Source organism: Pelophylax lessonae (genome assembly GCF_965119305.1).
Source record: "Pelophylax lessonae genome assembly, chromosome: 1".
NCBI lineage: Eukaryota > Metazoa > Chordata > Amphibia > Anura > Ranidae > Pelophylax > Pelophylax lessonae.
Window position 1 is genome coordinate 710,581,649 of NC_138768.1, and position 26,997 is coordinate 710,608,645.

Below are 26,997 nucleotides of genomic sequence, written 5' to 3' on the forward strand. Positions count from 1 at the left end.
AAAAAAAAATATATATATATATATATATTTTTTTTATCTAGTTCAGTTATTTGCACTATCCATCAATTACCCATCATTTTACTTTTAGGCATTGTATTTACACAATGTCTGTTAGCAATTTGCATATATTGATTCCTTGCAAGTTGCATCAGTACTTATTAGCACAGACTTTGATAGTTGCTTTGAATATTTGAGTATGGATTGTTGTGTTCAACTGAATACTGTACACTGTATTTTACTTAGTATTTGTCTGAATGTCCCTAGACTATCATTTTGATTTGATTCATAATGTGCTTTGCAGAACTATGATTCTATCTATCAATCAATCTTTGAATTGCCAATGTGTGTATAGCTTTAGGCTGGCCATACACTATACAATTTTCTTATTCAATTTCCTTTAGATTTACCTTAAACTATGTAGTGCAAGGGCCTGCCTGACTGCATACAAATTGAAAGTGTTTAGGTTTGACCCTATATTATATGGTTTTGGTAAATCTAAAGGAAAGTTGAACAAGAAAATTGTATAGTGTATGGCCAGCCTTACTCAGTGGATTGAACTTTGATGGAAATTGCCATTTCTTTTTAAATATATGTCATTGGTATACATTGAAGTTGGACATGTCTGATTTGTTTGAGAAAAACAGTTAATATGTTTACTTTATGCATAAAAGAACAGGGCTGTGTTTTCTTATTTAAATGTTTTATTGAAGTATAACAAAGTATATGGCAATGTACATGACAAAATGTCAAGAAAACTCAGGAAATAAAGCATCAAATAACACATCACATACAGAGTAACAAGGAAAGGACTTTTACCAGATGTACAGAAATATACAGGTGCATCTTAAAAAATTAGAATATTTTCAAATTTTTTTTTTCAGTAATTCAATTCAAAACGTGAAATTCATATATTATATAGATTCATTACACACAGGGTGATATATTTTAAGCATTTATGCTTATGATGATTATGATGATCACTTACAGCTAGTGAAAACCCAAAATTCAGTATCTCAGAAAATTATAATATTGTGAAAAAGTTGAATATTGTAGACTCATGATGTCACACTATAATCAGCTAATTAACGGAAAACACCTGTAAAGGTTTCCTTAGCCTTTAAATGATCTCTCAGTAGGTTACGCAATCATGGGGAAGACTGCTTACTTGACAGTTGTCCAGATGACAGCCATTCACACCCTCCGCAAGGATAGTAAGTCACAAAATGTCATTGCTAAATAAGCTGGTTGTTCACAGAGTTCTGTATCCAAGCATATTAATGGAAAGTTGAGTGGAAGGAAAAAGTGTGGTAGAAAAAGATGCACAAGCAACAGGGATAACCGCAGCTTTTGGAGGATTGTTAAGCAAAGGCCATTCAAGAATTTGGGGAAATTGTGGACTACGGCTGGTGTCAGTGCTTCAAGAGCCACCACATACAGGCGTATCCAGGACATAGGCTACAACTGTCACATTTCTTGAGTCAAGCCACTCCTGAACAAGAGACAACATCAGAAACATCTTACCTGGGCTAAGGAAAAAAGAACTGGACTTTTTCTCAATGGTCCAAAGTCCTCTTTTCAAATGAAAGTACATTTTGCATTTCATTTGGAAATCAATGTCCCAGAGTCTGGAGAAAGAGTGGAGAGGCACATAATCCAAGTTGCATGAGGTCCAGTGTGACGTTTCCAGTCAGTGATGATTTGGGGAACCATGCCATCTGCTGGTGTTGGTCCACTGTGTTTTTATGAAGTCCAAAGTCAGTGCAGCCCTCTACCAGGTAATTCTAGAGAACTTCATGCTTCTCCTTTGACTGGAGATGCTGCTTTAATTTTTCACTAATACTTGGCACCTGCCCACACTGCCAAAAGTTCCAATACCTGGTTTAATGATCATGGTATCACTGTGCTTGAATGGCCAGCAAACTCACCTGACCTAAACCCCCATAGAGAATCTGTGGGGTATTGTCAAGAGGGAGATGAAAGACACCAAACCCAACAATGCAGAGGAGCTGAAGGCCACTATCAAAGCAACCTGGGCTTCCAGCAGTGCCACAGGTTGATCGTCCCCATGCCACTCCACATTGATGCAGTAATTCATGCAAAAGGACCCTCAACCAAGTATTGCATGCATACTATACTGTACATAGATATACTTTCAGTAAACCAACATTTCTGTATTAAAAATCCTTTTTTTATTGGTCATATGTAATATTTTATTTCTCTGAGATACTGAATTTTGGGCATTCACTAGCTGTAAGCCATAATCATCAAAACTAAAAGAAAGAAATGCTTGAAATATATCACTCTGTGAAATGAATTTGTATAATAAATGAGTTTCATCTTTTGAATTGATGTACTGAAAAAAATAACCTTTTGGTGATTTTCTAATTGTTTGAGATGCACCTATAATATGCTATGAGAGTCCATGACCGCAGACCCCACATGGGGGAGGTAGAGCATATATTGGAATAAGCTAAACAAGTAAAATTGACATTGAGTAAACCAATTAGGGAGGGACAATCACCAAAAATGAAACCTATAGGAGGCACAGTATAAGTTTGGGGATATAGTCCTATGCATCACCCTTTGGGGTGGGGGGCTGCTGTTTAAATATTGCTAAGCTAAGGACAAGAATGCTGCACATTACTTTGAAGGAAGAAGACATTACCACTTAGGTTTAGTCGGAAAGAAGGAAAAAGAAAGAAGACCAAGGAGACCTGACAAACTTAAGAGGAGAAGGAGGAGATGGATTAAGAGGGGAAGGAGGAGAGGGGTTAAGGGTGGGAAGGGGGGGTCAGAAGTTAAGGGATCCCTAGAGAGGACCATGACCAGTGTAACTGGCAGGTTATCGTAGCAAGAGGTAGTTGTCAAAAGGGGGCTGTGTTTTCACATGCATCAGGTTATAGTGGCACCTACCGTACTTCTGGCCGACAACTGTCTAAGGCATAGGAATGGTTGCCGTTGGGTCTGAGATACATCTGGGATTCCCTTATTCAGTATCAAGGCAACATAATCCAACTATTGTGTGTAACATCTCAACAATAGATTGCATACCTACCATATCTTTGGCAGGTTCTCCTCTCAAGGACATGACTCAAAGTCTTATTATGTTTTTCTGTGGATAATTGATACTCAGTGTGGAATACTATGATCTGTGTTGATTCATATGTTTGATATTTTCTAATTCAAGGGACATTCCCTCCCTAGGAAGGTGACTACATGAGTTGCTAAGTGGATCTGTTTATTTATGGATTTGAATTGATATAATACTTATAGAAGGATATTTACCCTTTTAGGTACAGCTTGGAGTCCAGTTGGTGATCTTATCCTTGTCTTACATACCAGTACAAACCGATTCCACTATTTATGAAAGCACTAATGTAGGTACATTGGTGTCACTTATACATTGGACTAATAGAGAAAGAAATATGTATTGGGATTTTAATGAAGATATTACATGTAGGAGGGATGTTGTGTTCTTAAAAATATGATATCTGAAAAATGAAAGAATCATTTTATACTGGATTTTCAGTCCTTTTTTATAGTGATTTTTTAGATAAATATTTTGAAAATATAAGTGAATCATAGTCATTATTCTCTGTGACAGCCACACATGGTGGTATTGTTTAGAATTTGAAGTACAAGGGTTGCATATAAACTGATTCTAGAACATCTGCCCTCTGCACAACCCACTTATCTCAGCAGACTGAAATTTCTTTTCGAAGCTTTTTCAATCCTTCCCCATGATTCTATTATAACGTGTCATTCCCTGTGAGAAGAATAACTGGACGTGGGCATAGTAAATTGCAGCTGCAGCAAGCCAAGTAAAAATGGATACTAATGAGTGAAACGCATATCACTTGGTATATTGTTAACCCTTACTAATCTCCTGAGAGTGTTTTTCCTATTGTTGCCACAAAAACCAGGTCATAAATCTTTTTAACCTAGAGACAAAACTTATAAAATTCCTTAGCAGAAGAAGTAACAGTTTCACTGTGAAATTCTGCAAACTCAAGGTGTAGTGTTATTATGATGAGAACTTTCATCATGGAAATTTCTCCTGAGCTATATTGTTACATTCATATGAGTGGCCTGGTCAGCTACTGGTGACTGAGAATTAGTACATTCTTGCCAGTGGAGCTACTTGCTGCATGCACAAATTGTGTATGAACAGAAGTGGCTTTCAATGGTGGCTGTCAGATTTGTCCTCTTTACAAGCAATGGCCAGCACCACTGCTATTCACTCATCCGATTGGTTATATGCGAATAGAGCCTCTGTGTGACCCTGGATGCAGGGAGTGTGTGTCCAGGGATGGGAGTTTTTGCATGACACTCTGGCTGCTAATGTAGTGATCTCTCAATAGATTATCCATATTGCTCTGGGAATCATTTTTCTCATGTTAAATGTTTATTTGTAAAACATGTAAAGTAAAATATAAAACATCAGTTTAAAAATGTATGACATACATTTTTTTTAAAGAAAAATGACCCCAAACTAATATTGTCTTCTAAATGCTTTGAATAATTCTAAGTTTACAGTCATTTACAGATATGATTATCTCTTGTATTTTTGGTGTTTAAAGTGTATGTAAAGATTAAACTTTTTGGGGATTTTAGTTTTGTACCAAGTAAAGAGTAGTTAAAACTGTATCAGTTTTTTTTTCCTTGTTGCTTGTTTTATTATGGTTTTCCATTTACTTTATGCCCAGAAAGTAATAGGTAAATCTCTAGGACAAAAAGGAACACCAGGGAGGACACAACAGTAAAAAGTAGATATGTGCAGAACTGAAAAAAATAGTTTTGTTTCAGATAGATTCCTTTTGTTAATTTGTTTCCTTGATTCATTTTGCAATTTGTTTTGTTTAATTTTGTTTTGTTTAAAAAATATTCTACCAAATTCCACATTTTGGGAACAATTCAAATTCAGATCAGTCTAAAAATGATCAACCAAATTGAATTTTGTGTGAAGAATAGCTTATAGTTCAGGAGTGGGCTGGAAAGCTGGCCGTCACATCCTTTTTAACCATTCACACAGCAGCAGCCTTAACATATATTATTATTTAATTTATGTTATTGATTTTGTTGGATTGTTGTATTTTTTTGTTTGGATTTGTTGTATTTGTTCACGTTTCTGCCAGAGGAGTGTCTGTGGAGCAACAGCGTCACATCATTAACAACCAATGAGTCATCAGCTGTCATCGGGCTTCCCCACTAACATCTGAAATGTAAACAAAATAGTTCCAGCAATGAAAATGCAGGAAAAAAACAGCGCTGGGTTCCCCCCAGTTTATACCAGGCCCTTCGGGTTTAGTATGGATTTTAGCGGGAACCCCACACCAAAATATTAAAAAAAAAAAAAAAAAAGACAGGGGTTGCCCACAAAATCCATACCATATCCTTACCTGAGCAGGCAGCCCAGCAGCCCAGAAAAAGGGGGGATGAGCGAGCGACCCCCCCCTCCTGAATCATACCAGGCCACATGCTCTCAACATGGGGGAGTTCTTTGGGGCAGAGAGGCTCGGCTACCCCCATGCCAATGCATTTTGTCCCATTATGATGGGTACAAGGGCCTCTCCCCCAAAACCCTGGCCGATGGTTATTGGAGTCTACCAGCAAGGGGTCCCCCAGATCCTTGCCCCCTATGTGAATGAGTATAGGGTACATAGCCCTACTCAATCACCAAGAAAGTGTCAAAATAAATAAAAACACAACACATATTTTGACCAGTCATTTATAAAAAAAAAAAAATGTCCCCTGGTGTAGATCCATTGTCAATCACCACCGACTCTGAAAAAGAAAACCTTTGGTGCCACTGAAGACCCCTGCTGTCTGCCCACTACACAGTCTAACAGTTCTTAAATAGCTAAGGGTCAAAGCCACCCAGTGACATCTCGGGGTCGCCCCACCTCCTTGTGACATCAAAGACCGGGGCATGCAAATTTATATTCAGACCAAAATAAATTGCACGTCTCTAATAAAAAGCTATCTGAGTGTTTAAAAAAGTGTTAATTTACATGCTATTTTCAACTACTACACATTTGCTGTTTGTTTGTATAAGTACCAGACTGTGCACAACAATTGTGAAAGTGCTGCTATTCTATTTGTATTGTGTTGATTTGTCTTCTACAGTTTAATTCTACATTCAAAGCAAGGCTCTTTAGGTCTCATATAAATTTATTGGCTTGAGATATTTACTGTTACAGATGGTGATATTGAGGATACAGGGACTAGGGAGGCCGATCAATGTATAAGGTAATCCTGTCTATCATGTGTTCTCAAAATTGTCAAATTATTGTGAGAGCAGCGGGGCATGGCGACTGTCGAATGTGATGGCTGTGTGGGACAGTAGCTCCTTCACAAGTTGGGAATCTGCATCGACATAGCACCTGCTTAGCCATTTCATGGATGACTGCCACCTCTATACAGCTACCTGCTTCAGCTGCTATGCCCAAACACCAGAGGGAAGTGCCTCGCCCGAGTAAACTAATGGGCTTTCTTCCTGCCCCACCAAGATGGTGGTGGGAAACATTCCTTGCTGCCCGTCGCCGAACCTCTAGGGGCTGCACATACTGTGGTGATTACAGTCTCCTCAGCCTCATCTCATAGTGCAGACAGCAATGGGGGCTCAGGCACATTAACACCCTCCATGAGGAGCCCAGCTAAGTCCCATCCCCACCAGGATCAAATCTGAAGATGACTAGCCGCTTATGGAGGTAAGCAATCACTCTGCCCTACAACCTATTGCACCTCTACTTGAAGACCATATTAAGGCCTTTCCAACTCTGGGCCAGCCTGTATCAGACATGACAATAAAATAAATTTTACTCTCTCTGCGTACTTCCCTTCAGGTAGATAGGTTCTCTTGCATACACTAAGTCAAGGCTGAAGTCCAGAATCTGGGAGACAGGTTAGATCATGTGTAAGACAAAATGGGTGAATATGTTGCGTCTTTCAATACCCTAGTTGATGCTCATTAGGCCCAAAAAGATGACCTGGTGTGGATCAAAAATAAGCTTGCTGACCTTGAGGTCAAGTCACAGAGTAATAACTTAAAGATACGCGGCATACTAGAAAGTGTCCATTCATCTCAGCTGCTGCATTACGTTCGTGACCTTTTCCAGGCTGCTGTGCAATCGCTCACATCTGCCGATCTGACCATCTACAGGTTTTACAGAATACCTAAGCCTTCTTTTATTCCCTCCTATGTCCTCCTGCAAGTACATTTTTATCAAGCTAAAGAAAAGCTCTTAGAGGCCTTTCACAAAAAAGAGCACCTCCCTGAGCAAGCGGCTGGCCTTCAAATTCTCCCAGGCCTATCCGCACACACCTTACGCCAGCGGAAGAATCTAGATATTATCACCAAGGCCCTGAGAAATCACTCCATTACCTACCAGTGGAAATACCCAGCCAAGCTACTCATTACCTACAACAGCCATACCCCAACAAATATGTCTTTGGAAGAAGACATGCGTCTATTACGTTCCTGGGACATTATCCTGGATCAATCCTCTACCCCTCCTGCAAGGGTGAATCCACTGAGGCTAGTTGAAGAATGGCAGAATATTAGCATGCATAAGGAAGGGGATATACTCCAGAGATAAAGCTATAATCCTGCCACTTTATAAAACCCTGGTCTGGCCACACCTGGAGTATTCTGCACAGTTCTGGTTGCCAATCCTCAGAAAGGATGTGCTGGAACTGGAAAGAGTCCAAAGAAGGGCAACTAAACTAATAAGGAGATTGGAGGACCTTAACCACTTTACCACCGGAGGATTTTGCTGTCTTACGTCCAGGCCACTTTTTGCGATTCGGCACTGTGCGACTTTAACTGACAATTGCGCGGTCGTGCGGCGCCGTACCCAAACGAAATTTAGGTCCTTTTTTTCCACAAACAGAGCTTTCTTTTGGTGGTATTTGATCACCTGTACGATTTTTACTTTTTGCGCTATAAACAAAAAAAGAGCGTACATTTTGAAAAAATAACAATATTTTTTATCATTTTTTTATATGAAATTCCCCCCCAAAAAATGTAAAAATCAAAATTTTTTAAAATTTTTGGCCAATTTGTTTTCTGCTACCTATTTTTGGTAAAAAAAAATCACAATAAGTGTATATTGATTGGTTTGCGCAAAAGTTATTGCGTTTACTAACTAATGCCCCATACACACGTGCAGATTATCTGCAGACTTTTGTCTGCAGACTTACCTTTTCTATGTAGTGCAAGGGCCTGCCGGATTGCATACAAATTGAAAGTGTTTAGGTTTGACCTCATATTATATGGTTTTGGTAAGTCTGCAGACAAAAGTCTGCAGATAATCTGCACGTGTGTATGGGGCATTAGTGAAAGATTTCTGTCATTTTTGGTGGTTTTTTTAACGAGTAATGGCGGCATTTTTCTTTTTTTTTTGCGGGACTGCGACATTGTGGCGGACAGATCGGACCCTTGACTGACATTTTTGACACTTTTGGGGGTACCAGTGACATTTCTACAGTAATCAGTGCTATAAATATGCACTGTTTGTGGTTTGTGGTGCCTCAAGTCAGGTATGGGATTTTAAGGGCAGGAGTAAGAGAAGTAGGCAGTTGTAGTACAGTAGATACATTTTATTTCACAATATAATAGTTATATACAAGGATTTAAGGGTGAATTAGTGGGTAAAGTCCCATTGTGCCAGTGAAGGGGAAAGAATAAAGTGTGTTACACGTGACAAGTAAGTGACTTGAAATAGGTTGTAGTAGTCACTTCCTATGATAGTGCCTCCCCAGAGTTTCTCCAGGTGCTGCAGGAACAGTATGCTGTATTGGGTGAGAGAAGGTGAATTTGCTGAGTATTGGAAAAATGGGGGAAAGGGGGTTTGTTGCCGAATAAAGGTTAATAATATTTACTTGCTGGGCAGGGTATTCTGATCCAAGAATCCAGTGTGGTTGAGATTAAAAACTTCCACATTGATTGAGATCGTCTGGAGTAGTGGCGTGTATAGTAGGTTATTGTAAGAGGGCGGCATATAGGGGTAAAGTACATAGTAAATAATTCTTACTTAGGTAGATTTAAAAATATCTTCAGTAGTAAAGCAAGGGTTTAGCCTTGATGACTTGGTTGGGGAGATGCATGAAGATCTCCTCCAAGTCTAAATTTACGTTTGTAGAAGAGTGGTTCAAAGTAGTGCAGCAGCATATTCGCTCCAAGTCTGCCTTCTCCCTCGATAAGGGAGAGACTGAAAGACTCGGAGTGTTCCCCGGCCTTTAAAGGGCTGTCGCGCATGCTCAGTGGTGCGCTGCGTGACGCCGATAGGCAGAGTCCGTGATACGGTGCGGGATGCGCCTGAGTGCAGCAGAGAGCATCCCTTGTGACCGTGCGGACGTGCCTGCGAGGCCACCGACACAGAATAGAAGCCGAAGTCCCTGTTAAGGATAGAGGAAGGTGCAGCACCAACCCTTCGGTATCAAATGCCCCGATCGGAGGAGATTCAGGGCTTTCTGTGCCGGGAGCTCCTGGGATCTTGGGATTGAGGCAATAAGAAGTGGATGAACAGTATTCCATGAAGAATAATCAAGGGACATATATCTTAAGGTGGTACACTGTGCAACAGTGTAGTCACCTTGTAATACAAATAAAAAATAAAAATAAAAAAGACCAATAGTCAAGGCATAATATATATAGGTTCGCAGCAATATAATATCAAGAAGAATTTCTTGTGAGAGGGTATGGATTGGGTCAAGGGGAGGATAAGATCGGGTGTCAACAGTCCGTTGTGTGACAGTGAAAAAATAGAAGATTGGATAACGAGATAATATCGTTTGGAGAACCTATACAATCAAATTGGGTCAAAGGTTAAAAGATTGTATGAATATGAGGAGAAAAAATTGGTTGAAAAGGTTCATACAATCCGATTGGATCTAAAATTTAGAGAAGTTGTCGGGGGGTTTTTTGTTTAAGGTGAGGGAATTAATCTGTTTTCCCTGACGAAAAGCCCTGGAGGAATGGACGGAAGCTTTGTGCTTCATTTAATCCAGGTGGATTAGTGGCTTTGAGTCATGTGATCCAGCGCATTTCCAATTGTAAAAGAGTTTTATTCCAGTCACCGCCTCGTAACAGGACATGGATCCTGTCCAAGGCCATGAAGTTGATTTTAGGCATTTTATAGTTGTGGTAGTATGCTACGTGTCTGCCCAATGGGACATAGTAGTTGCCAACATGCATGGTCTGTAAGTGTTTGTTCACCCGTTTCCCGAATTCCTGTCGGGTCTTCCCTATATAGAAAGACCCGCATTCGCACGTCATCATGTACACTACACCCCTGGTTTTACAATTACAAAAATGTTTAGGTCGAAAGGGGTCTCCATTTGGTAAAGTAGTATCCGCACGGTCACAAGGGATGCTCTCTGCTGCACCCAGGCGCATCCCCCACCGTATCACGGACTCTGCCTATCGGCGTCACGCAGCGCACCACTGCGCATGCGCGACAGCCCTTTAAAGGCCGGGGAACACTCCGAGTCTTTCAGTCTCTCCCTTATCGAGGGAGAAGGCAGACTTGGAGCGAATATGCTGCTGCACTACTTTGAACCACTCTTCTACAAACGTAAATTTAGACTTGGAGGAGATCTTCATGCATCTCCCCAACCAAGTCATCAAGGCTAAACCCTTGCTTTACTACTGAAGATATTTTTAAATCTACCTAAGTAAGAATTATTTACTATGTACTTTACCCCTATATGCCGCCCTCTTACAATAACCTACTATACACGCCACTACTCCAGACGATCTCAATCAATGTGGAAGTTTTTAATCTCAACCACACTGGATTCTTGGATAAGAATACCCTGCCCAGCAAGTAAATATTATTAACCTTTACTCGGCAACAAACCCCCTTTCTCCCATTTTTCCAATACCCAGCAAATTCACTTTCTCTCACCCAATACAGCATACTGTTCCTGCAGCACCTGGAGAAACTCTGGGGAGGCACTATCATAGGAAGTGGACATAAAATATGTATGTTAACCAGCACATCGTGTGTAAACTGTATCATGAATGTTTCAGTATAGATATTGCTATTGATTGATATTATACTTTGATTACCCTTAGAATCGGTGACATATCCTTGATTAAGGCCGCAATAGGCCGAAACATGTCAGATTACCGATCAGGCACCTCCTCTGCATCTATCCCTGTCCTTTGACACGAGGAACAGCAGAGCAGGACTACCTACAACCTATTTCAAGTCACTTACTTGTCACGTGTAACACACTTTATTCTTTCCCCTTCACTGGCACAATGGGACTTTACCCATTAATTCACCCTTAAATCCTTGTACATAACAATTATATTGTGAAATAAAATTTATCTACTGTACTACTACTGCCTACTTCTCTTACTCCTGCCCTTAAAATCCCATACCTGACTTGAGGCACCACAAACCACAAACAATTTTCTCGGGATGGTGGCAGAAACGACTATTAACCTTCCAATGTAAGATCCAAAAAATCTTCTTCATAAATATGCACTGTTACTGTAAAAATGACACTGGCAGGGAAGGGGTTAATTTTATTGGAGAGGGAGGGGTTAATGTATGCCTGGTGCTTACTAACATGTGTGGGGGGAGGTGACTGAGTGACACAGGGACAGATCGCATGTTCAGCTATGCTGAACCCTGCAATCTGTCACTGTTTGTCACTTAGGAGATCCGCCCGCTTTGTTTACACAAGCGGGCGGATCTCCAGACTCGATCACCGCCGCTCCTCCCCTGGCCCGACTCCCGCTGTGACTGAAAACAGCAGGAGCGAGCCTCCGGCAGCGCGCGAGCGCCGCCCACAAGGGGAGGAGTCCAGCGACGTAGGTCTATGTCGCTGGACGGAATCGAGCCACTTTGCCGCAGTACAGTCCCAGTGACTGGTCGGCAAGTGGTTAATTATGAAGAGCAATTAAAAGCACTTAATTTATTCTCCTTGCAGAGGAGACGCCTGAGAGGGGACATGATAGCGATTTACAAATACCTCAATGGCGATCCTAGCATAGGTAGAAAATGATTTAGTCCCAAGGAGTGGCCACACAATGAGATTAGAAGAGAGGCGGTTTAACCTTAAGATGCGTAAGGGGTTCTTCACTGTAAGGGCGGTGAGAATGGAAATGAGCAATATGGGAAATGAGCAGGCTACTGACACACACACACACACAAACACACACACACACATGTACAGGTTGAACTGGATGGACTGATGTCTTTATTCAACCTCAACTACTATATAACTATAAAACTAAGTGGTGTCCCACAAGCGCTCCCAGCATCACTGTTCCAAAGAAGATGCTAGGACATGACAACTTTTGTGCTTTATTTCCAGCATCAGATTTCTAGCATCAGGAGTCCATCTTGTAATTGTTTGTACCCCCAGTAAGATTTCTACCTAAATATGCTGAAAAAGATTTGGTATTTCTTTGTTATCTTGTTATTAATGATGAGCCGAACACCTCACTGTTCAGTTTGCACCAGAACATCTCGAACAGGGCAAATGTTCTAGCGAACATGCAAACTCCATTAAAGTCTATAGGACACGAACATGAAAAATCCTAATTTTAAAGGCTTAAATGCAAGTTATTGGCCCAAAAAAGTATATGGGGACCTGCGTACTGCCCAGGGGGACATGAACCAATGCAAACATTTTTTTTTTTAATGATTTTTACAGGAGTAGTGATTTTAATAATGCTTAAAGTGAAACAATAAAAATGAAATTCCTTTAACCACTTAAGCCCCGGAAGATTTTACCCCCATTCCGACCAGGGGGTATTTTGCGATTCGGCACTGCGTGACTTTAACAGACAATTGCGCGGTCGTGCTACACTGTACCTAAACAAATTTGGCGTCCTTTTTTTCCCACAAACAGAGATTTCTTTTGGTGGTATTTGATCACCTGTGCGATTTTTTGATCACGCGCTATAAACAAAAAAAGATCGTCAATTTTGCAAAAATAGCAATATTTTTCACATTTTTTTATATGAAATTCCCCAAAAAAAATGTAAAAATCAAAATTTTTTAACATTTTCGGCCAATTTGTTTTATGCTACCTATGTTTGGTAAAAAAAATCGCAAAAAGCGTATTTTGATTGGTTTGCGCAAAAGTTATCGCGTTTACTAACAAAGGGAAAGATTTTTGTCATTTTTGTTGTTTTTTTTTCAACGCCTAATGACGGCGATCTGCGATTTTTTTTGTGGTACTGCGACATTGGGGCGGACAGATCGGACCCTTGACTGACATTTGTGACACTTTTGGGGTTACCAGTGACATTTCTACAGTAATCAGTGCTATACATATGCACTGTTACTGTAAAAATACACTGGTAGTGAAGGGGTTAACTTTATTTGGGAGGGAGGGGCTGTGTGTATCCCTAGGGGCGTGCTTTCTACTGTGATTGGCTGTGGCTTGAGCTGTAAGGACACTGATCAACGGATCTACATACTAGATCCGTGTGATCAGTGTCTTTACAGCGAGAATGACAGGTGGCTTGTTTACACAAGCTGCCTGACATTCTCCCTCTCCCCCGCCGATCGCCGAGTGACCGGCGGACATCGGGTCCACTGGTCACATGCGCGGGGGGGGTCCGTGACCACGCGGGAGCGGGAGCGCACCTCCGGGGGCGCGCGCTTGCTCCCTAGACCCTCACAAGCTAGTGACGTAGCCCTACGTCACTTTGCCTGTGAGGGGCTGACTGCCGACGTAGATCGGCGTTAGGCAGTTGGCAAGTGGTTAAATATCATGCCTGGGGGCCCCCCTTAGTGTGCCTGTAAAGTGGTGCATTTGTGCAATGTTTGTAGCCTGCTGCAGCAATACTGACACTTCTAAAGGAAAAAATGTAATTTGCTCGCGGCTGTAATGAATTGTCAGCTCCCAGCAATACAGATAAAAAAATGTAAAAAGCAATGTTGGGTCCCCCCCAAAAATCCTTAGCAGACCCTTATCTGAGCACACAGCCTGGTTGGCATGGATGGGGGTAGGGGCTAGCGAGTCCCCCCCTCCTGAACCATACCAGGCCACATGCCTTCAACATGGGGAGGTGGGTGCTTTGGGATGGGGGGGCTCTGCCCCCCCACCCCAAAGCACCTTGCCCCGATGTTGATGGGGGCAGGGGTCTCTTCCCGACAACCCTGGACTGTGGTTGTGGGGGTCTGTAGGGGGGAGGCTTATCAGAATCTGTAAGCCCCCTTTTTTGGGTAAATCGTACCCTTTCCCATTCACCAAGAAAGTGAACAAGAAAAATAAAGACAAAAGCCAGTTTTGGACAAGTCCTTTATTAAAAAATAAAAATAAAAAATGGTGTCCCCCGATGATTAGTCGCCCGCCCGCCCGAAAAATGGAAAAAAGAAAAATAGAAGCTTCTGCTTCTTCGGACACTTCCCGCGCTATGAGCTGTTTTGAGTTTGACAACTCTTTTATAGGGATGTCACAAGCCACCCCACAATGCACTGCTCAGGTACAGTGAATAAATTACTGACGTCATGTAATTTATTCACTGCACCTGAGCAGTGCATTGTGGTTAGTTAGTTAGTTAGGCAGAGAGAGTGTATGCAGCCTAAACAGGCTTGATGGTGGTGTAGGTGGTAGAATACCAGGCTTGCAATCAAGATGGTTGTGGGTTTGAATTCCCTGGCCAGCAGGTGATTTATTGGAATCAGAGGTCAGAGTCCATGATAATGCGGGAACTCAAAGTTCCCAGGAAGAGTGGAACTTACGTTTGAATCGAACTCAAAGCTCATCCCTACTTGTTATGTTTAACTGTTTCTGGTTCCTGCTTCTACAGTTCAGCCTCGCTCATTTGGTACCCAAGACTACTCCCGTCCATGGATACTTATCTGTATGCATCTACTTACCTTAAGATGGATCCTCTACATCCTTGGTCCTCAACCCTGGTCCTCAGGGCCCACTAACAGGCCAGGTTTGCAAGATAACTGAAATACATCCCAGGTGATATAATTTGCTGCTCAGTGATTGCAGTACTCTAGTCTGCATCTCCCCAAGGTAATACTTAAAATCTGGCCTGTTAGTGGGCCCTGAGGACCGGAGTTGAGGACCACTGCTCTACATCACCGCAACCTGCTACGCCTTGTCTTCACAACTACGAAGGTTCCAATTGAGTTTATCTTTTGTTTTTCCCTAATCTGCTGTAATGACCTTTAAAATTGTTTCTATTAACTCATGTGGTCTTAACCAACCGGCAAAACGCTATTCCCTCTGGATGGAAGATAAATTGCTTCAGGCTGACATTCTCGCCCTCCAAGAGATACACTTTCAATCTGGAGCCACTCTCAACTGTCACCATAGGGACTTCCCTCACTTGTAGGGATGGGCCGAACACCCCCCTGTTCGGTTTGCAGCAGAACTCCCGAACAGGAGAAATGTTCTAACCAGAATGGTAAACTCCATTAAAGTCTATGGGGGGGGGGCTATAAAAATGGCATGGATCCCCCCCCAGTCCATACCAGGCCCTTCGGGTCTGGTATGGATTTTAAAGGAATCCCACACCTTAAAAAAAAACGTGCAGAGTCCCCAACAGAATCCATACCAGACCCTTATTCAAGCATGCAGCCCGGCAGGTCAGGAAATGGGAGGGGATGAGCGAGCGAGCGCCCCCCCCCCGCCCCCCATGAACCATGAACCATACCAGGCCAAATGCCCTCAACATGGAGAGTGGGTGCTTTTGGGGCAGAGGGGGCTCTGCTCCCCCACCCCAATGCACCTGGTCCCAATGTTGATGGGATAAGGGCCTCTTCCCAACAACCCTGGGCTGTGGTTGTCGGGGTCTGCGGGTAGGGGCTTTAACAAAGGGTCCCCCAGATCCAGCCCCCCCATATGTTAATGGGCCACTAGAATCACGGAAAAAGTGTAAAAAAGTAATAACCACAAGAAATGTTTTTTGACAAGTCCTTTATTAAAAATATAAAAAAAGGTGTCTCTCGATGTAAATCCATCGTCAATCACGACGCATGCCAGAACCAAAAAATAAAAAAAAAGTTAAAACCTCTGTCACCCCCTGGGAGGCCTCCCACTGTCTGCCCACATTGGGCTTTGACATTTCTTATATAGGCAAGGGGCGGGGCTACCCGGTGGCACCACCCCCTTCTGACGTCATGTCTTTATTTTTTTAAAGGCACTTTTTTTTATTCAACTCATCAGTTGTTAAGGATGCCGCTGCCCCGCTCCATAACAACCAGCTTACACTGTGCCCTGATTGGGCAAAGCTTTGCCCAATTAGGGCACAGAATGCACTTTGCAGCGCTCAGTGCATTTCAGGGTGTTCGTCGGGTTGAACAACCAGATAACACCCTGCAAATTCAGGTGTTTCGATGATAGGCCAAACAGGCAAATGTTTGACCCAAACTCGCCCAAACTCATGCTTGGGCCAAACCATTTTCCCATCCCTACTTACTTGTTCTCATCTTATCAAAGCATACCCTAGCCAAACCAATTCAGCCACTCTTACTAAACTGCAGACAGAACTCAGAGAGCTCTTACATGTTTAGCATGACAAATGTCTCCGCCTCCTGAAGCTCCATTATTACTCTCACAATAATAAAGCTGGGAAATTTCTAGCCAATAGACTCAAAGTCCAACAAGCTAAAACCAAAATCCCATTTCTCTACCACCCGACAAACTCGCAGAATTTACTTAATCCCCGACATATCGTGGATGCGTTCGCGGATTACTATGGCTCCTCTATAACCTAAAAACCCAACAACTCCTCAGCCTTCTGACAGTAACATAGCAACATTCTTGTCCAATTTGAACTTACCTACTTTGTCCAACTCTCACTTACAAGCTTTGAATGCTCCCTTCACAGCCTCTGAAGTTTCCCAAATTGTCAAAACTCTGCCATCCGGGAAGTCACCCTGCCTGGATGCATTTACAAATGAATATTATAAAATGTTCAATGCACACCTAGCCCCTTATCTCGTCAGTATGTTTGAGGCTGCACAATCCAGGGCTGCCTTTCCACAAGAGATTCTAAAATTACAAATAGTCATGCTCTCTAAACAGGGGAAGGATCCAACCACTCCTACCAATTTTCGACCAATATCATTGTTAAACTCAGACATTAAAATCTATGCTAAACTTTTAGCACATCGTTTAATGAACATTATGCCCTCCCTTATAAAACCAGACAAAATGGGATTTATCAAGGGTCGTCAAGCCTCCGATGCCACAAGACGCAACATTAACTTTACAAACCATGCTGGGTGCTCCGGAATGCCTTTTCTTCTCTTGTCTATAGATACAGAGATGGCATTTGACAGAGTTCACTGGGGATATATGGCCTATGTCCTTCAGTGATTTAGCTTTAAAGGACCAATTCTTTCAGCTATATTGGCACTGTATTTTTCCATTACGGCCCAGGTCTATACCTCTCATGTCTTCTTCCAACAGTTTCACATAACAAATGGTACAAGACAGGGTGTGTGTGCCCCTGGCAGGTCTGCTGTTAGAAATGTTGGGGCCCCTACAGCCCACCTGATAGGGCCCCCCTGACCCTGCCCCCGACCCCACCCCAAAAGCCGAGAGGGGGGGACATGTGGTGCAACAGCTGTGGAAGTGATCGGGCGGCTTCAGGGCTGCTTGTATCACTTCCACATGAATTCTGACAGTGTCCTTTACAAATATACAGTACACACACTCCTGGCTGCTGACACTTTTACAAGCGTCAGGAGTTTTTTTTCTGGTAAAGGGCTGCTGCCAGGAGGAGGAGTGTTTTTAACAATTTCTGGACAAGAAGATTTTCCCCCTAATGACCAGGTCATTTCTTGCGATTCGGCACAGCATTATTTTAAAATAAAATTGTGCGGTCGTGCAAGGCTGTACCCAAATAAAATAGATGTCCCTTTTTTTTACCATAAATAGAGCTTTCTTTTGGTGCCATTTTATCACCTGTACAAAAAAAGAACAACAATTCTAAAACAAAAAAAAAATATATATAACTGGGGAGAGTCCAGAGAAGGGCAACAAAATTAATAAAAATTCACCTGCTAGCCTGTTTTTCTAACAGCTACGCCACTGAGTAAACGAAGACTCTCGGTGCCTAACAATTTTCTATCTAAGTTAGACAGCTCTTTTATAGGGCTCTGACATCGCCAGTGCCCCATAATCCATTGCTAAGGTGCAGTGAATAAATTACTGACGTCACTTAGGAAGGGGCGGGGCAATTATTAGGTTTTAATTAAAATCCATTAATAAAACACCCGCTGGCCTGGGGATTCAAACTCACAGCCTTTCGTTTACAAATCTGTTAATCTACCAGCTAAGCCACCAAGCCAACTGCCTAATCTTGGTCTCTCTCTGGCTAACTAGTTTCTATCTGAGTTTGACAGCTCTTTTATAGGGCTCTGACGTCGCCCCATAATCCATTGCTTTAGTTGCAGTGAATAAATTACTGATGTCAGTAACTTTCGGGCGGCCGGGCGACTGATCATCAGGGGGACAGTATTTTTTTATTTTTTAATCAAAGACTTTTCCAAAACTGACTTTTGTCATTTTTTTGTACACTTTTTTGGTGAATTGGTAGGGGTACCATGTACCCGATATCCATTCAAATAGGGGGGTGGGATCTGGGGGTCCCCTTGTTAAAGGGGGCTTCCAGATTCCAAAAAGCCTCCCCTGCAGACCCCCACAACCACAGCCCAGGGTTGTGGGGAAGAGCCCCCCTGCCCCAAAGTACCCACCCCCCCATGTTGAGGGCATGTGGTCTGGTATGGTTTAGGAGGGGGGGCACTCGCTCGCCCCCACCCCCATCCTGGCCTGTGTGCTCGGATTAGGGTCTGGTATGGATATTAGGGGGAACCCCACAACGTGTTTTTTTTTAAGTTTGGCACGAGGTTCCCCTTAAAATCCATACCAGACCTGAGGGGCCTGGTATGGACTGGGGGGGACCCCACTCTGTTTTTTTCAGCAATACTGACATAAACTGATATAAACTGAAGTGTGTGTATATGTATATATATATATATATATATATATAAATTTGATCTCAACTAACTAAAAAGCAAAAATCTCTCTCCCTGCTAGCAATGTATTATTAATTAAATAATTCCACTTATAAATCACCCACTGCCCAAGGAATTTGATCTCACAACCATCACAATTGCAGGGCTGGTATTTTACCAGCTTCGCCACCATCAAATACAGCTAGGCTGAATGCACTTTCCCTGCCTAACTAACTAACTCCTATCTCACTGTACACACAGTGGATGAGATAAAAGTTAGGGAGAGTGTGTCCAGCTTAAAGCGGAGTTCCGGGCACAAAATCGACCTAATCGATTTTGTGGCCATCCGCTTACTTTGCTTCACCTGAAAAGGAATTGGATAGTTAGGGTTATTTGTTTTTTACTTACCTTGTAATTGTAGAAAGAAATACTCACCTGTTTTCCACTTCCTCCCTCTGTGGCCGCAGTCCACGCCGTCACTTCCGGTTTGCAATGATTCCTGGGAGCTGAACGTCATCGCTCCCAGGAATCAATGCGACGGCACCGGCCCCGCTCGTCACTTCCGGTGCGACGCCGCATTCCCTGCTAAACAGCTTCTGGGCATGCCCAGAAGCTGTGTAGGAATGCGGCGCCGCACCGGAAGTGAAGAGAGGGGCCGGTGAAGGCGCATTTTGGGAGAAGAAGACGCGGAAGAGGACGCAGAAGAGGATCGCGCTGGCTTCAGCTGCCCACAACAGAGATGGCAACGCTGTAGAAGAAATTTTATAAGTGAGTATTTCTTCTTGCAGGTAAGTGCGAACCGAGACAGATCAGAGGCTAGCCATTGTGGAATGTACTAGCCCTGACTGTCCCGGGGGTATGTTCATTGAAAAAATGTTTCTGTGCCCGGAAATCCGCTTTAAGCAGGCTTGGTGGCGTAGGTGATAGAATGCCGGTCTTGCAATGATAAGAGCTGTGAGTTCAATTCCTCCTGCTTTTTTCAAATTCAGAAGTCAGAGAGTCCATGATAATGTGGGAACTCAAAGTTCCCACAAAGAAGCCCATTTGTTCATCCTTCAAACAGCCAATGTTCGAGTCGAACTTACATTCAACTCAAAGCTAACCCCAATCCTCATAGTACCAAATAAATTTAAAGCTGATCATAGACAATACAGTTTTATTGTACAGACTCCATTATGTCTACCAAATACTATGTAGTGTGAGATCACGCCTAACTAGATATAAACTGAAAAGAATGTTAAGATAACCCTTATAGTTTTGAGTAATCTAAAGCAGACATTACAATCTTATTGTACAATCCCCTTTGATCTACCAGCATCTATGTAGTGCAAGGGCCTTCTGAAATAGATTAAAATTGAATAGAATGTTTAGGCAGACCCTCATATTATCTATTTTGGTAAATCTAAAAGACACTGGGTTGATTAACTCAAGGCAAATTCACATTGTACATAGATTGTAAAATCAAATTATAAATTGTACGCCCATATTAAAGGAGTCTGGTATAGGTATTGTGTATTCAGATTCTAATGCGTATGACAAATTTAGGTTTGCAAGAAAAAAACATTTTTACCTGGTACTCTTTATTTATGATATTTTGAATACCAAAGTATTATTTGTTTTATGAGTTAACCCTTACAATATACATCTATTGTCTCACTTTACTATGTATTTAAGAGATATAAGAAAATGAGTATTGTAAATACTCTATCTTCGAGAATTTAAGAATTTGTAAAGAAAAAAGTGCACATACATGTTTCTTGTTAGCTCACAGTATAATGGTTCTCCAGAAGGTTCATTTCTCATTATCCCATTGTAAAATGTCATGAACGCTATTATGAGAGAGCCCTCAGGAAGTACTGGGATGACAGCTGCTATCCAGGGGCTGCACATTCAGGATCATCAATAAATTTACTGTTATTTAACTTCACAGTTATTATGGTGTGCAAACCATAAATAGTATGAGGCAAATTAGATTTTTGCGTTGAAGTGTAATATTTTTCTGCTTTCTTTTTTGTGTTTGATTACGGAGTTGTGAATAAAACTTATTTTTGAGCTTTTTTAATATTTCAGTTGATGCTGAGTTTAATGTTACTAGATTACATCCACCTTTATCACAAATGTAAATTACTGAGGACAATGGGATTGCTTTATGAATGGCACATAGGCTGTGCACTTTGTAAGGAAATTTTCGAAGTGAAAATTCCCTTGCAAAGTGAATAGCTTATTTGTCTTAGAAAAACAACCCAATTCCTCGAGGTACCTGTGCCCTTTCCATTCCTTTTCAAATATAGAGTACATATATACTGTACATCAACAAAGAAAACCAAATATAAAATTTGGGTATGATGTATATTGCTCTGGCTTTGTAACCCAAGACATAAAAAAAAAAAAAAAAAAAACTTAGCTGAACACTATTTGCTTCTTGCACAATACTTTTTTTCTTGGTCATCTAATTTAAATTTAATAGTTTTTAAGAAAAGCAATGAATAGGGTTGAGCGGACACCTAGATGTCCGTGTTCGACGGGTTCGGCCGAACTTTAAAAAAAAGTCCGGGTCCGTGTCCCGGACTTTTACCGAACTTTTCCCGGACACCGAACCCCATTGAAGTCAATGGGGACCCGAACTTTAAGGCACTAAAATGGCTCTAAAACACCAATGGAAAGGGCTAGAGTGCTGCAAATGGCAGCAAAACATAGTTAAGAGCATGGCAAGTGCTCTGCAAACAAATGTGGATAGGGAAATAACTTAAAACAACAAAAAGAAAACAGAAAAATAAAACAATGTTCTTCATCTCTGAAGGACGAGGCCCATAAGGAGTAGGAGGGAGGTTGAGGTGGTGGTGGATGTGGCGGTGTCATAGGCGTGTGCACAGGCACACCCTAATCACCTAGGGCACATAGCATTATCGCTCTGTTTGCCAGTGAGGAGATGGGAAAGATCTCCCTCGCACCTGCTCTGCTCTATTTCTCTTTGCCAGCAGGGAGAGTAATGTATCGGGGCCATGTACATGTAGGCAAACACATGCATGTGTATTTCAACTTTGGGGTGCACACCCTAATTCAATAGGCTGCGCACACCTATGGGCGGTGTAGTTGGAAGCGGCGGTGGAGGAGGACCAGGGCCGGATTAAGAGCATCATGGTCTTGGTGCTGAGGATTTTGAAGGGCCTTAAGGGCCGTGCCTTGGCATGCACCCAGAGGAGGAAGGGTGCAGCCATGCATGCCTAATTCAACATGGGATGCTGTCTCTGAAGCCCATAAACACATCCATGCATCGGCAACTGTCCCTCCTTGTCCGGCCTTCGCGCTGTGTGGGGAGGTTCTGAGGGTGCTGCCTGGGGAAGCGAGCATAGAAGCCAGACTTCTGTGTTTACAAGTGACAGAAGAGCGGTCACAGTGAATATGGCCAACCCGGGGCCTATATAAAAGGTAGGGGCCTGCATGGAGCTGCAGCTCCAATAGCCCCTACGTTAATCTGGCCCTGAGGAGGAGGACGAGGTAGCCAACACTGCTTCTTTTCACAAATTTTAAATGAGGGTATACCCCAAAAGAGTGAGAAAGAGCAAAAATGGAACAATGGCTGGGTAAGGTCGGTATCCATTGCTATTCTGCACAAGGTACGGAAAAGACCCGTGGGATCCATGCCTGGTTCATTTTAATGAACGTGAGCTTGTCCACATTGTCTCTGGACAGGCGGCTGCGCTTGTCTGTTATAACACCCCCAGCCGTGCTAAATACCCGTTCAGATAATACACTGGCTGCAGGGCACGCCAGCACCTCCAAGGCGTAAAGGGCAAGCTCAGGCCATGTGCCCAATTTGGAGACCCAGAAGTTGAAGGGGGCAGACCCCTCATTCACTACATGTAGGCGTGTGCACACATACTGCTCCACCATGTTGGTAAAATGCTGCCTCCTGCTAAGACGTTCCATCTGAGCTGCTGGTGCTGCTGTTTGTTGTGGCGTGCTGACAAAGCTTTTCCACATTTCGGCCATGCTAACCCTGCCTTCTGAGGTGCTGGCGGTGCCCTGGTTGAGTTGGCGACCTCCTCCTCCTCCTCCTCTGCCTTGTGCTTCCACTGTGGCCCCGCTGTCAGATGGGAATGCCAGCAGCATCGCGTCTACCAGCGTGCGCTTGTACTCGCGCATCTTGCGATCGCGCTCCAGTGAGTGAATTAAGGACGGTACGTTGTCCTTGTAACGGGGATCCAGCAGCGTGGCCACCCAGTAATCAGCACAAGTTAGAATGTGGGCAACTCGGCGGTCGTTGTGGAGACACTGCAGCATGTAATCGCTCATGTGTGCCAGGCTGCCCAGAGGCGACGAAAGGCTGTCCTCTGTGGGAGGTGTATCGTCCGTGTCCTCTGTATCCCCCCAGCCACGCACCAGTGATGGCCATGAGCTGGCCTGGGTGCCACCCTGCTGTGAACATGGTTCTATCTCCTCCTCCAGCTCCTCCTCCTCCTCATCCTCCTCATCCTCCAGAACTGTGCCCCTGCTGGACAATTGTGTCCCTGGCGTTTGTGTGTGCAGGAACCCACCCTCGGAGCCCCTTGCGAATGACTGCCCTGAAAGCCTTTGAAATGTTACCTCTTCATCCTCCTCCTCCTCCTCCTCATCCTGTGCCACATCCTCTTCCATCATCGCCCGAATTGTTTTTTCAAGGAGGCATAGAAGTGGGATAGTTAAGCTGAGAACGGCGTCATTGCCACTGGCCATGTTGGTGGAGTACTCAAAACAGCGCAACAAGGCACACAGGTCTCGCATGGAGGCCCAGTTATTGGTGGTGAAGTGGTGCTGTTCCGCAGAGCGACTCACGCGTGCGTGCTGCAGCTGAAACTCCACTATGGCCAGCTGCTGCTCGCACAGTCTTTCCAGCATGTGCAAGGTGGAGTTCCACCTTGTGGGCACGTCACATATGAGGCGGTGAGCGGGAAGGCCGAAGTTACGCTGCAGCGCTGCCAGGCGAGCAGCAGCAGGGTGAGAACGCCGAAAGTGCGCACAAACTGCCCGCACTTTCTGCAGCAGCTCTGACATATCAAGGTAGTTTTTAAGGAACCTCTGCACCACCAAATTCAGCACATGCGCCAGGCAAGGGATGTGCGTCAAACCGGCTAGGCCCAGAGCTGCTATGAGATTTCTCCCGTTATCGCACACCACCAGGCCGGGCTTGAGGCTCGCTGGCAGCAACCACTCATTTGTTTGCTGTTCCATGCTCCTCCACAACTCCTGCACGGTGTGTGGTTTGTCCCCCAAACAGGCAAGTTGTAAAACTGCCTGCTGTCGTTTACCCCTGGCCGTGCTGAAGTTGGTGGTGAAGGTGTTACGCTGTCCGGATGAGGAGGCGGTAGAGGATGAGGAAGCGGAGTAGGAGGAGTTAGGAACAGGAGGCAAACTGAAGCGCCCTGCAATCCTCGGTGGTGGAAGGACATGCGCCAAATTGCTACCCGCCTCAGGCCCATCCGCCACTGCATTTACCCAGTGTGCCGTTAGGGAGATATAACGCCCCTGACCGTGCTTACTGGTCCACGTATCGGTAGTTAGGTGGACCTTGGCACAGATGGCGTTGCGCAGTGCACACCTGATTTTTTCCCCCACTTGGTTGTGTAGGGAAGGGATGGCTTGCCTGGAAAAGTAGTGGCGGCTGGGCACGACGTACTGTGGGACAGCCACCGACATAAGGTTTTTAAAACTGTGCGTCTCCACCAGACGGAATGACAGCATTTCAAAGGCCAATAATTTTGAAATGCTGGCATTCAGGGCCAGGGATCGCGGGTGGGTAGGGGGGTACTTCCTCTTCCTCTCAAGTGTTTGGGAGATGGAAATCTGAACGCTTCCACGGGACATTGTGGAGATGGTTGTTGGTGACCCAGGTGGTGGTGTTGCTGACAGATCGTCTGTTTGCGGGGTGGCAGGTGCCGGTATCACTACAGATGTGGCTGGAGCGGCCGAGACTGCAGCAGAAGAGGAAGCAGGATGAGCCAGAGACGTTTCTTGGTTTTGAAGGTGTGTACTCCACTGCAGCTTGTGCTTTGCACTTAGATGCCTGATCATGCAGGTTGTGCTCAGGTTGAGAAGGTTTATGCCTCGCTTCAAGCTCTGATTGCACAGGGTGCAAACCACTCGTGTCCTGTCATCAGCACATTTTCTAAAGAACTTCCACGCTAGAGAACTCCTTTGAGCTGACTTTGGTGCGCTCGTTCCCTTGCTGCGTTGGGCAGTAGCGGGCGTAGTGTCTAGGGCACGGCCGCTCCGCTTCTGCACCCTGCTCCCTCTTCTAATGTGCTGGTGGCTCTGTGCGACCACCGCCTCTTCCTCCAAACTACTCATGTCACCTGCATGACGTTCATTCCATGTGGGGTCGAGGACCTCATCGTCCTCCACATCATCTTCCACCCAGTCTTCACCCCTGCCCTCCTTGTCGGTCTCCATAATGCTGAACGCCGCAGCAGTTGGCACCTGCGTTTCGTCATCATCAGAGACGTGCTGCGATGATCCTTGCATGTACTCATCTTGAGAAATAAGTGGTTGGGCATCGCTGCACTCAATCTCTTCCACTTCTGGGGCAGGGCTAGGTGGATGGCCCTGGGAAACCCTGCTGACAGAGTCATCAAAAAGAAGAAGAGACTGCTGTATGGCTTGGGGCTCAGACTGCTTGCCTGATTTGCAAGGGGGTGAGGTGAAAGACGGTTGGACATCGGCTGCAGGTGCCAACTGTGACCTTTCTGCAGTAGACTGGGTGGGAGACAATGTGAAGGAACTGGAGGCACTGTCAGCAGCAAACCAATCTACTATCGCCTCCACTTGTTCTGGCCTCATCACTTCTAGGGGCGTATGATGCCCTACCAAATACTGATGCAGGTTCTGTCGCCTACTCACACTTGAGGAAGGTGTTTCACTTGTGCGTGTAGCTGGCACAGATCGACCACGTCCTCTCCTTGCAACAGGAGCTCTAGCAGCAGCACCACCACGACCCAGGCCACGGCCCCTATTTGACGCTCTCCTCATATTTCTGAAATTTAAGCTCTTGCCCTAGAAAGGTCTTTATTGAATAGCGGAACAAAAGAACAACAGTATCGCACGGGTGTATCTCACAGTCAAATATGCAAACTATGCCGCAATTTAATGTTTTTTACACCAAAAGGGTGTGTATTGAATAGCGGAATAGGATAAAAAACTGTGTATCTCACACGTACAAACACAGACTAGGCCCGATTAAATTTTTTCCTACCCTAAAGGGAGGATGAGGAAGAGGAGTATGGAACAGGCAGCACCCTCAAATCTTCAGAAGTATGAGATGAACCCCAAAAACTTGGAAAGGTGGATCTCACACGTACCGACACAGACTATTCCGCAATTTAATTGAGCCCCAAAGGTTTTTATTGAATAGCGGAATAGGAAATATGATCAAAAAAAAGTGTATGTTTTTCACACGTACAGAAGCACACTAGGCCCCAATTACTATTGTTTGTACACCTAAAAGGATGGATGAGGAAGAGGAGGAGGAGGAGTATAGAACAGGCAGCACCCTCAAAGCTTCAGAAGTATGAGATGAACCCCAAAAACTTGGAAAGGTGGATCTCACACGTACCGACACAGACTATTCCGCAATTTAATTGAGCCCCAAAGGTTTTTATTGAATAGCGGAATAGGAAATATGATAAAAAAAAGCGTATGTTTTTCACACGTACAGAAGCACACTAGGCCCCAATTACTATTGTTTGTACACCTAAAAGGATGGATGAGGAAGAGGAGGAGGAGGAGTATAGAACAGGCAGCACCCTCAAAGCTTCAGAAGTATGAGATGAACCCCAAAAACTTGGAAAGGTGGATCTCACACGTACCGACACAGACTATTCCGCAATTTAATTGAGCCCCAAAGGTTTTTATTGAATAGCGGAATAGGAAATATGATCAAAAAAAAGTGTATGTTTTTCACACGTACAGAAGCACACTAGGCCCCAATTACTATTGTTTGTACACCTAAAAGGATGGATGAGGAGGAGGAGGAGGAGGAGGAGTATAGAACAGGCAGCACCCTCAA